The following is a 12,140-nucleotide window of genomic DNA, read 5'->3' as shown; positions in this document are numbered from 1 at the left end:
TGTTCCCTTACTTGGAATGTATTCTTTTGCCTCCTCATTTTGCCTCTTTCCCTGTGCTTGTGTCTATGTATTAGGTAGGTCAGCTACGTCTCCTGCTCTTGGATAGGTGACCTTATGTTAGTGATGCCTTGGGAGGCGTCCAGTGTGCTTCCCTCAGTTCTCAATGTTCCTTGGGTGGCCCCTATGTGGGCTACGTGTGTCCTTCTATTGTGGCCTGTTAGCTCTCCCTATAGGCGCCCAGGGAAGCTGAGTTATGCTCCTGGCCAGCTGTTGTAATGCTCAGCTGCTGTAGTTGTTGTGGGCCCTTCAGTCTCTTTATCAGGTGTGGGGCCCCCCAGCACAGTTGGCTGTAAGTTCTAATACCACATTTGTGTTGCAGTATTTCTTTTAACTGAGTAGGCCCCCAGCGTGGTAGGTTGTTAGGCTCAGGGCCTTACAATTGCAGTAAGCCTCTAGCCTATTATGTCTCTTGTCAGCTCTCTGAGGATTGCAGCTGGGTGGGGCTGGCCTCAGGCACAGGAGCACCCAATTGTTTCAGGCTTTGGAAGGTGGGGCAAACCTCCTATGTGGGTCTTTGAGAAGCACAAGTCTTCTGCAGCTGACAAGCCCTGCAGCTGACAAGCCCTGCCGCCCACAGGTCCACACACACAGTCAACACAGTCCTGCCCCGTGTGAGTGCTCCGACCTCCCCAAGCGGACCCAGTCTCTCCACGGCGGGAGCCCCACACACTCCGCCACCACCCCACACTCTCCACCCGCTCCTTGTGCACACCCTGCCCCGCTCAAGTGAGCTCAGTTGCCAGGCTGCAGAGAATCCAGTCACCAATCTATGCAGGCCCACACGTTGCCTGAGGGCTTGTTGTTGGGTGGGGCCAGTCTCTAGGGTGGGCTGCCTGCCCTGGCTGAGCTGGATTAAATCGGTGCTCTAGCGGGTGGGGCAGACCCTGGGCTAGCAGGTCTCAGGGAGAACTCCAATGGCGTCTGTGTCAGCACGCCCACACCAGGCCACAACAATGGCCGCCGCCAATGTCCCAGTCCCTGGAGAGGTCTCACCCCTCACCGAGATGCACTCAGGGCCTATTAGGTGAGTCTCTTGTCACCACAGCACTGTGCACCTTTCTTTCTGGTGATTTTAGGGTGCTTTCTGGAGCGGGTGAGTTTGTGCGCGGGCCCTTTAAGAGCCAGTTTTAGTTTCTTTGTGAACCGGGTTTTCTGGGGGTGCTCCCCAATGTTTTAGTAGCAGCAAAGTCAGATATTATGCCGCTGGTCTCGATTGTGCTGGGTCCACAAAATGCCCACCGCGGGGGCGCTCCCCGGCTCAGGGCCCCGCGCCTCCAGGGAGGCTGCGTACCTGTGAGCTGCTCCCGGAGGCCGTGAAGCTGGCGGCTTGTGAAGGCGGCGTTTTTCCTCTCCAGAAGGGAGTCTCTGCCTCTTCCACCTCAGTGAGGACTGTCCGTTGTTGCAGGAGTTCCTCTCATCCAGTTTTCAGTTCTGTCTCAGGGGTAATTTTTCCACGAGTAGTTGTAAATTGGCTGTGTCCACGGGAGGAGGTGAGTTCCAAGTCTGCCTACGCCGCCATCTTGACTCCGCCTCAAGCCTTAGATTTAGAAGGGATTTTAGAAGAGAATTGAGATCCACTCTCTCTAGGAATGTCTTCCAGTGACATCAAGTGCTCTGTGTTCAAAGGCAGCACCCTCCAACAGAGGTCATCACTGAATGATAAAACGTTCTTCCATATGTTGTCATGAAACTTGACTCCTCTATTTCTACCCATGGGCTCTAATCTGTCCCAGGGAGAACACAGTCCCACTTACACATGACAGCCTCATAAATTTTGCAGATGTGACCACCTTCCTTCAAGTCTCCTCCAAGGTAAGCATCCTCAGGACTCTTGGCTGTTCCTGTGATGTCACGTGAGCACTCTAGTTGCAAGTGTTCCTCTTCAGACATGATGTTCAGAACTGGACAAGCAATCTACAAGTGCGGGGTTTAGTGGGAGTGTTAGACTGGGATAGTAACGTGGTCTACATTTGCTTTAGTAATTGTTTTGACCATACTGAGTTTGGTCAACTAAGACTCCAGGGAGAAGCCAGATCTGTCCTACCCTCTACTCCTGCCATTGATTTCTTGAATTCATGTATAGCAGCATTGTAGTCAAAGAGGGCTGTATTAGTTTCTTGTTGCTGCTGAAACAAATTAGCACAAATTTTGTGGCTTAAAACAAAAATTTATCATCTTACAGTTCTGTAGGTCAGATGTCCCACATGAATCTCACTCAACTAAAATTAAGATGTCAGCAGGGTTGGTTCCCTTCTGGAGGCTCTGTGGGAGAATCCATTTCCCCATCTTCCTAGCAACTAGAGGCTGCCCACGTTTCTTGGCTTGTGGTCCCCTTCCTCCCTCTTCAAAGCCAGCAACGTTGCATCTCTCTGTGCCTTTCTTCCATAGTCACATCTCCCTGACTCACCTCTTCTGCCTCACTCTTTCATTTTTAAGGACTCTTGTGATTACATTGGGCCCATCTGGATAAACGAGGATAATCTCTCTATTTTAAGGTCAGCTGATTAGCATCCTTAACTCTGTGTGCAACCTTAATTTCCCATTGCGGTGTAACCTAACTTATGTATAGGTTCTGAATATTAGGGTGTAGACATCTTTGGGGGTCATTTTTCTGCCTACCATAGGGCTATAGCAGCTCCACATACCATCTCCTCACATCTAAAGTCTGGAAAGGAGGCCATCTCTTATTCATGTCCCTTTTTAAGAAGAAGAAATTTCCTAAAGCCTCCTTGCTCCCAACAGACTTTTCCCATCATCTTATTGGCTAGAATTATGTCACATGTCAATTCCTAACCCAATCATTGGCAAGGAAAGTAAATTACCCTGATTGGCTTGGGCTAATCAAGATATATTCCCTGAGGCCGAGGAGGGCCTAGCCTCCCAGGAGGAAAGTAGGCCTCTGACATCTGAATCAAATTGAGTTTCTGGTAACAAGAAAGACATGGAAAATTGCTTTTGGGCATACTTCATCCTATAATGTCACCATGATAATGGCCCCTAATTATGACCTAATAACTTGAAGGAAAGAGAGAGGTACTTTTAAATTATTTTTGCCTTTTCCCTCCCTATGTTGAAGAGAGCAAAGAGATTTGAGATATTTTGAGAAAAGAAAAGAAAGAGAAGTATCAATATATTTTGGGTGTTGTATCAGTCAGGTTTCCATCAGAGAAATATATATATTTATACATCCCTAGTTCCTATAATTATACAAGATCACATCCCTGTAACAAATCTCTTGATATACATGCACATATACATATGTATATGTGTGTATATATGTATACACACATACACACAAACACACACATACACAGACACATGAAGAGAAATATATAAATTTATACATCCCCAGTTGCTATAATTATACAAAGTCACATCCCTGTAACAAATCTCTTGATATACGTGCACATATACATATGTATATATGTGTATATATGTATACACACGTACACACAAACACACTCATACACAGACACATGAAGGAATTTGTTAGAGGGATGTGACCTTGTGTAGTTGTGGGAGCTGGTCAGGCAGTCTCTGGAAGGCTGTCGTCTTCACATCAGATGCTGGAGCTTGTGACACAGGGCAGGCAGGGAAGGGAAGACGGCTGTAAAGTGCAAAGTGCAGCAGAGCAAGGGCAAGCTGGAGCCACTAGCACAAGCAGGATCCCACAAGGACGGAGGGAACTCATGCGAATTCTTGTTGCTTCTGGTCTTTCTTCAATTGAATCTTACTCAGATTCCAGTATTTACTCAGGATTTACTGCTGCTCCTGGCTTTTCTTCCCTACATTTGAACGTTTTCCCTTTTAGGAACACTGGCAAATCTAATCATTTGAATTGGTAATGCGCATTGATTAGGGGCCTGTACTTGAAAGGCTTCCTTTTCTGGCCACAGAATGGGGAAAAGGGAGAGGGTTGGTTTAACAATTTGTATTTCAGGCGTTATGTCAGGTGGTTCCCTTTGCTGTGCTTCCAAGGCTTATGAGTGGTTTACAAATGATTTCTTGAGATATTTGTTTCTCTTCAGTAAACAGGAGCCATATATTATCCTTTAACAATCCTGTTTACAGTCCATTTTAGGTTTGGCATTGCTTTTTGTCACCGGATTGAAAGATTGTAGTCAGGATATCAAAACTCCTTCCCTCTAAAGTCTCTTGGTTGGTAAATGCCAATTATAGTGTTTAAGGCAAAGTAGTTATGTACTTAACTTGGAGTAATGGTCTCATAAGACAAATATTTACAAAAAAACTTAAAATTATGCTTCTTGACATTATTAACTCTAGTCATTTGTTTACTAATAACGGTACCGTGTATAGCTGAGGAAGCATTTTTGCGTAAATCACTCACGTTTGAATTAAAGGGAAGGGAGTCAAATTTGTTGAATGTCCAGGATGTGTCTGGTGCATGCTAGGTGTCCTCATCTCACTAATTCACATTACAACCCTATGGGGGATAGCTCTCCAATTTCCAGTGGAGGAAACCATGCCATAGAGTGGTCACTCGTTTGTCTCAGGTCTCCTGAAATGTAAATGTTGGAGGCAGGATTTGAACATGGTTCTATATGATTCCAAAGCCCATTTTTGTTGTCATTGTTTAATCTAAAAAATTAAGACTGATCCTAGTAGGCTTAGGTTTCCTTAGTAAAGTTTGTTATAGATATACTATAAGATAATACGCTCGAATATACTGATTTGAAGTGAAATAAAACAGTAGGATGTATGTATGTGTGTATATGCACACACATACATACGCTCATGTTCACTCACACTCACACACTTTACTGTTAGGGAGAGGGATTATCTAATCTGACTACATTAAAAATAATAATTCTACATTAAAAGAGCATAGTGGTAAAACATTAGTTTTTCTTTTCTTTAATAGGGAATTATTTGTAAGGTGTGTGTTTATATACATAAACTATTATATTAGCCTTTTTATGCTAATATTGATGTCTGCTAACGTCATTCAAAATACCCTTCTCTTTATTAATCCTCATATTAAACTTAACTACTGCAACAAACCATGACTATCAGCATTCTCATATAATTCTTATATCAACTCCAAGAAGCTACTTAATTTTTTGTATCATATTTCTAATTTGAAAATGAAGAAAGGAACTGATGACCCAAATCATCTTATTCAAAACCAGTGGATAGACTGGAAGTTTCCTTTCCTTCTCCTTCTCTTTGGCTTTTTGTTCTATCATCTTCAATTTACACAGAGCTTTAATACAATCAATAGTCATTAATTTTGAACCACACTTAAAAAAATTTAACTTGTGGGTAGAAGAAGTAAGTATTTAAGACCACTTGAATTCATATTGCTATTTTTCAAACACGTCCATAAAACATATTATCTTATTCTGTTTTGCTCTTATTCAAACACCAGCTAGCACTTTTTATGGTCTACAAAGACTGAAACATGCTTGGATGAGAATGGACACACCCATTTTTTCTTCTGTGTTGACACTTGGCTCCAGTGATGTCAAAAGCTGCCATGCCAACCTCTGCTATTCACACATGCCAATTTGGGATTGGATCCAGGCTAGTGTGTATTGGGGAATGGAGCTCAATAGTGTCTTAGGAAAGTGAGGATACAGACCTGCCCCATTGCTTATGGACTGAGGGAAGTTGGGGCGGCAAAAAGAGCCAAATTTTGTGTGAGTTGCAGAATTGTGGCCCCAAGAAGCAACGGTTTGAGGCTAGCTCTCTTGGTTTCTTTTCTCTGTATGTTACAGGAAAGGACAGAGACACTGCTGACACCTAGGACCAGTCCCATGGCAGGGACGTCTAGCATCTGCATAAGAGAAGTGTTTATCCAACTGGGGACCTTCCTCACTCCCACCTCTTCATGCCGAGAGGACTGTGGCGCTGGATATTAGCTTCTTTCTTTCTAGTTCCTGTTCCATTTCTAGTTTCCAAAATACCTAGGACTGAATTTCTTATAGAAACATGGAGAGGCAGGATTTTTACTTTAAAAGAAGTTAATATTTTACAATTGTGAATAATATCCAGGATGAGAAATTGAATGTAAAATTGTGAAAATGATTTGTCTGTTCACAGCTTGGTTTATTTGGGGTGGATTCTTTGCCTATGGTCATCCCAACTATTTCCATAGCCACACACCTAGATTTTGAAAACAGTTAACTTGTCTAGGCAGGAGCTTCTCTGGTGGCTTTATTTCATGGAAATCATTCAAATAACTTGCCCTAAATTTTGCAAGCGTATTTATAATGAACAAAAAAATATAAAAGGATTACAATTTGGCAATGTCTATTAAAATAGAAATATCCATCCTATAGTCTCTCTCTCTATATATATTCTAACATAAATAGATCTGGAAATCCTTATACCAGGAATTTATTCTACCAAAACACTCTGAAAAGTATGCAATAATGCTAGCCAGTAAAAGATTGGTTAAATAAAAGCATAAACTTAAAATTGAACACTATTCAGCTATTAAACAGAATGAGATAGATCTACAAGTAACCACAGTACCTGGAAAAAAGCAAGTAGCAAAAGAGTATATAATATGATCAAATTTTTGTCTTAACTATCTACATATACGTACAAATAACAATCTTAGGTATCTTTATATATCTATTAAAAAAAGTTAAATAGAAACACTGAATCGTTATCCTCTAGGGAGGTAGGTTTATGGGGCACATTTTCTTTCTCTGTTATGTATTTCAGAAATGTTTCAATTTTTAATAAGTATCATGTGTTTCTTGTGAAATACAAAACATACTTTGAAAATACCCAGTTCTTTTCCTCTTCACTCCTTCAAAACAAGTCAGGAGGCCCAATCATGGGAAGTATTGGGTCTGCGATCCTGAGGGATTTGATGAATTAAGCCTTGGACATCCCTACTCGGTATATTTTATCTAAAAAGTCTTACCCTGACTAAACCATCAAGCCTAATTAAAAATGGAAAATTCATGGAAGGACGGGCCTCCCTGCATGCCCCAGGGGAGCCATTCTTCCCTGGCTCCCTCTGGATCCTTCCAGTTCATTAACTAAGAAGGAGTTAGAGGAGTTGTCTCCTGCCACAGCTGCTGCCTTCTCGAATGTCGCTGTGATCTGGTCAGCAAAACCCCTGGTGGAAAGCAGCAGGCTCTGAGCAGCCTGCCAGCCCAGCCCAGCCCACTGGCTGCCTCGAAAGCAGGCCTGCAGGCTGGGCCAGCCCTCCCTCGTTCCCCTGCTCTCCCCCTCCTCCCTCTCCAAGCCGTTGTGCTACGGATAATCATTAGGAAACGTGGGAGTTGAGGGGCTTTATTCTGCAGAGCAGGGTGTGCCAGGAGTGAGACACTCAGACCCTGGGTCCTTTCTAGGGATATCCTGGACCTGAAACCTTAGAGATGACCAGAGCCAATGGCTTTATTTGGGTGAGGAACATTGTGTGCCCCCTGGCAACTGCACTCTACACTCTGGGGGTGTTTAGATTATAAAAGAGAACTGCTCTTCTTTGCTGCTCTTCCCTGGGAACCTGAGACCCCCTTTGTGGGGATGTTTACCTTTACCACAGCCCCCATGAGAAGCCCAAGGAAGGACACAAGACTGAGAACAGGCTCTTATTAATTTGACGGTGGCAGGCTAGGATGAGTCACAGAGCAGTTAATCACCTAAGGAACACCTGGATCCGGTTCTGGTGTGGTGGCAGCCCACCTGACAATGGAAATGGAGGAATAAGATTGGGTGAGTCAAGCAGAGGTAGAAAGTTCTGCTCCAAAGAGTCCTTCTCCAGAACTGTGCTCCCGTAGACCACGTTCCCTCACAGTTAGAAAATCGAAATTTATTTTGGTCATTTCCTGACCACTGCACTCAAGTTTCTACAGTCTTGGTTCTCTACTCCCTACCCCAATACTGATATGATTATATTGACATCAAAATAGAGGGGGCAGGCAAAACCAAACTAGTTCTGTGAAAATAGCCTCTTTCTCCATTCAACTTTCAACTAGTCATTCAACTTTCTTTATATCCTACTAAATTTGTTGCTTTCATTGTTTAGTAAGAAATAAATCTCACATATTTTGATTACTTAGACAATTTTAGTACTTTTCTTGTGTCATTGTAAAATGAAGTATTCTTTTAAACATATCTGTGTGTAGACAATTCAAGTAGAGCAATCTTTGTATTTAGGTAGAGATAAATTACACTAAAGAAATTAATCTTAGATTTTTTTCTTTCTTTTAAGTCAAGGAATTTGCTGCTTGCAGCAGAGCCCACTGGAACTCACTAATATCTGTGTTCTTTCCTTCCTGGGCATAAAACTAGACCACATTTCTCAGGCTATCTTACAGCTAGGTGTGGCCTTGCCTGAGTTTGGTCAATGGACTATGAGTGAAATCGACCTGCTCCTCTTCTAGGCCTGACCCATAAAAATCTCGCAGGGACAAGCCTCACTCTTTTCTCCATTTGTCTGCTGAATGGAGAGATTCAAAGACTTAAAGGGGATCAGTTACAAGATGGTGGAGCAGAGTGTCTCTAATGACCCTCATCAGACTGTGATGTGAACAAGTAAACTTTTAATGTTCTAAGCCACTGAGATTTGGGAGTTCTTAGCTATAGCAGTGAGCCCCTTCTAATTTAAATGAGCTACTTTAAATTAGGGTTCAGAAATGCTTTTTTTCTACTTTAACTCATTTCAGTAATAGGAAATACTGCAGAAGTATTAACAGTCTATATTGTTAGGTCTTCATTTAAAGAGAGAGCTAGATCGTGACATCAATAACCCTTTAAGGCAAAGTTTTTTTTTTTTAAATAGCAATATTCTGTGGGATATTTTTGGGCAAGCTCTCCAACACTGTTTACAGTAGAGTACTGTTGTTATCAAGGACAAAAAACTGACTTTCCCTGTAGTAAGAATAAACACAAATTAAAATACTCAATTTTTTCAATTGCAACATAATTGTCAGGGGTAAAGGAGCATTGTTATTAGCTCATTTCTAAGATGCCTTCCAGATATGAGATTCTGATCCTCTAAGTTTGCTTGTAGTAGAAACTGAGTATTATTAAAAGAAAAAAAAAAAAGAAATTGATTGAATATATTTGTGTAACTCACACAATAACAGAAAGATCTCACAAGTGTAGAAGCCGTGGTAGCTCCAGGGATCTCTGTAGGAGGAGCTCATGGAAAGTCTCTTCAGCTGCCACCAGAATGACTCAGCTCCACTTTTCCTTCCATCTGTTCCTCCCTCGCCCAACATTCCATTTCCTGGGGAGAGGGTCGGATGTAGATTGTTTACATGCCTACCCCTTGGCCAAGATAGAATATCAATGCTGAGACCCAGGGGACCCAGAAGGAGGGTGAAAGGAGTATATCCCCAAAAGAAAGGCAGGGTTCGAAAACATACCTTTAGAAACACAAAAGTCAGTAGCAAGAAAAGTAGAAGCAAAGTTAGACGGCTGTCACTCTCTTTTGCCTGGTTGTGTTCTCAGAAGGATCTGTGTCCTCTTTCTTGTCTAATAAATACCTGAAAAGATGATGCCAGGTTAGCACATAGGACTTTTATAACTAAAGGCATAAATGATTGAGTTACCAATCATTAGAATGGTCGTAGGCATTATCATCAAAAGCTGAAAATATTTACTATATTTAGCTGCTTATAATGTGAATGAGATTCCTGGGCATGTATTCCAAAGAGGTGAGGTGTAATCATTATAAGCATGTGACATTGTGGGTAATTGCAATTTCTAACACTACGCTTAAATTAGCAACATTAATACGTTTAGCTGGGAAGTATCTTCAGATTGACAGCAATTTTTAAAGTAATTACTTCATTTTAGTAAGAGGCAACATTTGGGCTCATTAGCATCTGAGGTCAGAAGGACAGTGAGTAAATCAAATGAAGCCTATTTATTGATCCCTGAGCCACTGGGCTCTTAATCCACAGTACCACCAACTCCTTGTCTGGGTCACACGTGCCCTGTGAAATGCAGTTACATTCATTTTTAAAAACTCTATTTTGAAATCACTTTAGACTTACAGAAGAGATGCAAAGATAGTACAGAGAGTTCCCATTTACGCTTCACCCAGCTTCATATATTGTTAACATTTTATGTATCCATCGTTACAGTCATTTTTTTAGCAGATGAGTGTGAACACAGTCATTTAGACTTGAGAGACAGATTGATGCATTGAAAAGCATGGGATTTTGGTTTCTGACAAACTTGGATTTAGGTACTATATTAAGCTTACTAGCTATTAGACAATGCCAGGCAAGCTACTTGTCTGTGAAAATGGGGTGCCATCTCTCTTACAGGGTCCTTGTGGGCATTAAACATTCCATAAAAATGGAATCATCTTATAAAGTTTTGGTACACAGTAGATGCTTAATAAATGTTCATTTCTTCCTCCCCCTTCCACCTCTCACCCCTCTGTTTGCCCTCCTCTATTCCTTCCTTCTCCTCTTTCTTTCTTCATGTCATTGGATAATGTCCTTTTTTTCTGGCTTTTGGTTTCTGCTTTTGAGTCTGTCCACAGTCACACTGACTTCCTAACCCTCCAGTTCTGGTATTTTCTGATGCTGGGGGAGGAGATGACCTCTTTGACCTTAGTATTGCCCAGCCTCTTGCTGATTTAGCCTTAACATTCACCAACCTGAGTTTGAACTACAAAATGTTTCCACATCACTAACAAGGACATGCAGAAATTATGAGGAAAAAAGTGAAACCAACTATTGGTTGCAAAATGTGTATGTATATGTGCATTCAGACAAGTGTATGAACTCTGAAAAACAACTCAAGCCCCCCTGCACTTTAACACTGGAACGGAGTCTTCGTAGGTGAAGTTCAAGACCCTGGATCCAAATAATCCATTTTAGCCAAGTGGAACTCATATCCTTGATGGGCTAATCTACTCTTGTCATTTACTCTGATGAATGTCCACAGGGAAGGGAAACAGCACAATACTGGCACCATTTCCCCTCTCAACAAAAATCTGCTTAAAACCAGATGCCTGGTAGCCAGATGACAGACGCTCCACCCGGAGGAGGGGGCTCCCCTCAGGGATCTAGGAAAGGCAGGGGTGATTATGCTGCACGCCTGCTTCTAAGCCTAATGGGCAGGCTGAGGGGAGAGATGGAGCCCTGAACATCTCAGAGGTGACACCCTCTAGGCCATAAGTGCTCCAAACAGGATTTAGCCTCAGCTCAGCAGATGTCCTATGGCAGCAGCCTTTTTGCCATATGGGGGAACCGTACTTGGCATGGAATTGGGATCCTCAGGCTGGTAGCAACCCCATCATCCATGTGAGAGTGTGGATCAGAGGCCTAATTTGAGAGTGAAGGAGAGAGAGAGGAGAATAGGCACTGTCAATCTCCAATTGCCTTTTTCTTTTTTTAAAATTTTAATTCAAGGACAGTTATTCTGGCCTCCAGAACAGGAGAGGGAAGTGAGTGTTACTTTGTCACCATCAGGGACTATAAGAAGAAGAAAACAATAATTAGGGTTGGGCTGGCAAGGAGTTTCACCAAGAGGAAATGCTTGCCCGTGCTGGGTTTGTTCAGAAGTTCAGCAGAGGTCATTGGAAGGGGCACAAAGTGAAAACATGACCATTTGGTAAAGAAAATGGAAGCCAGATGTGAGGCAAGTAGCATTTCTGTAACAGCTACACACCCGGATTTGCAGCAGAGCAGGAAGCACGGGAGCTGAGGACTGGCAGTGTTCTTGCCTGTGGCAGCTGTGGCTGGGACACAGGACCAGAGGGCGACTTCTTTTCCTGAGTGATGCAGGAGTGGTGGGCAGAAGAGGGATAGTCAGGGGCTTAATTTGTTATGGTTAAAGGGTGAGTCATTAGCATTAAAACAGATTGGATATCTGAGCTTTGCAGAGGTCGTAGAAATACAATCATTTCGACTAAGAGCTCAGTGTTAGGAATATTTAAATTTGTGGAAATGTGATGTGTAATCTTTAATTTCAGAAGAAAAACACTAACACGTCATATCAGTACAACTATATGACCTAGTGGAACAATGGTTGAGAAACAAGAAACCGGATTTATAGTCTAGGTTCTTTGGCTGATTTGCCTCAGTTTCTTACCCATCAATGGGAATGATAATAATAGCTCACACCTCGTTACA

The 12,140-nt window shown here is 42.4% G+C and overlaps 1 protein-coding gene across 2 annotated transcripts in view; it reads left to right on the top strand.

The window, feature by feature from the left end:
* Positions 1–1,019: 1,019 nt before the first annotated feature.
* AKAP6 (A-kinase anchoring protein 6) overlaps positions 1,020–12,140 on the top strand; it is a 467,551-nt gene continuing 456,430 nt past the window's right edge. For both annotated transcript variants that reach the window (XM_087422756.1, XM_087422751.1), the window contains exon 1: positions 1,020–1,084. The gene's annotated coding sequence lies outside the window, so the exon portion shown is untranslated. The remainder of the gene's footprint in view (positions 1,085–12,140) is intronic.

The sequence above is a fragment of the Ceratotherium simum genome, chromosome 3, assembly GCF_057802395.1.
Source record: "Ceratotherium simum simum isolate JZ-2026a chromosome 3, ASM5780239v1, whole genome shotgun sequence".
NCBI classification, from domain to species: Eukaryota; Metazoa; Chordata; class Mammalia; order Perissodactyla; family Rhinocerotidae; genus Ceratotherium; species Ceratotherium simum.
The sequence above is the reverse complement of the archived record's forward strand: the minus strand, read 5'-3'. Positions and strand labels throughout refer to the sequence as shown.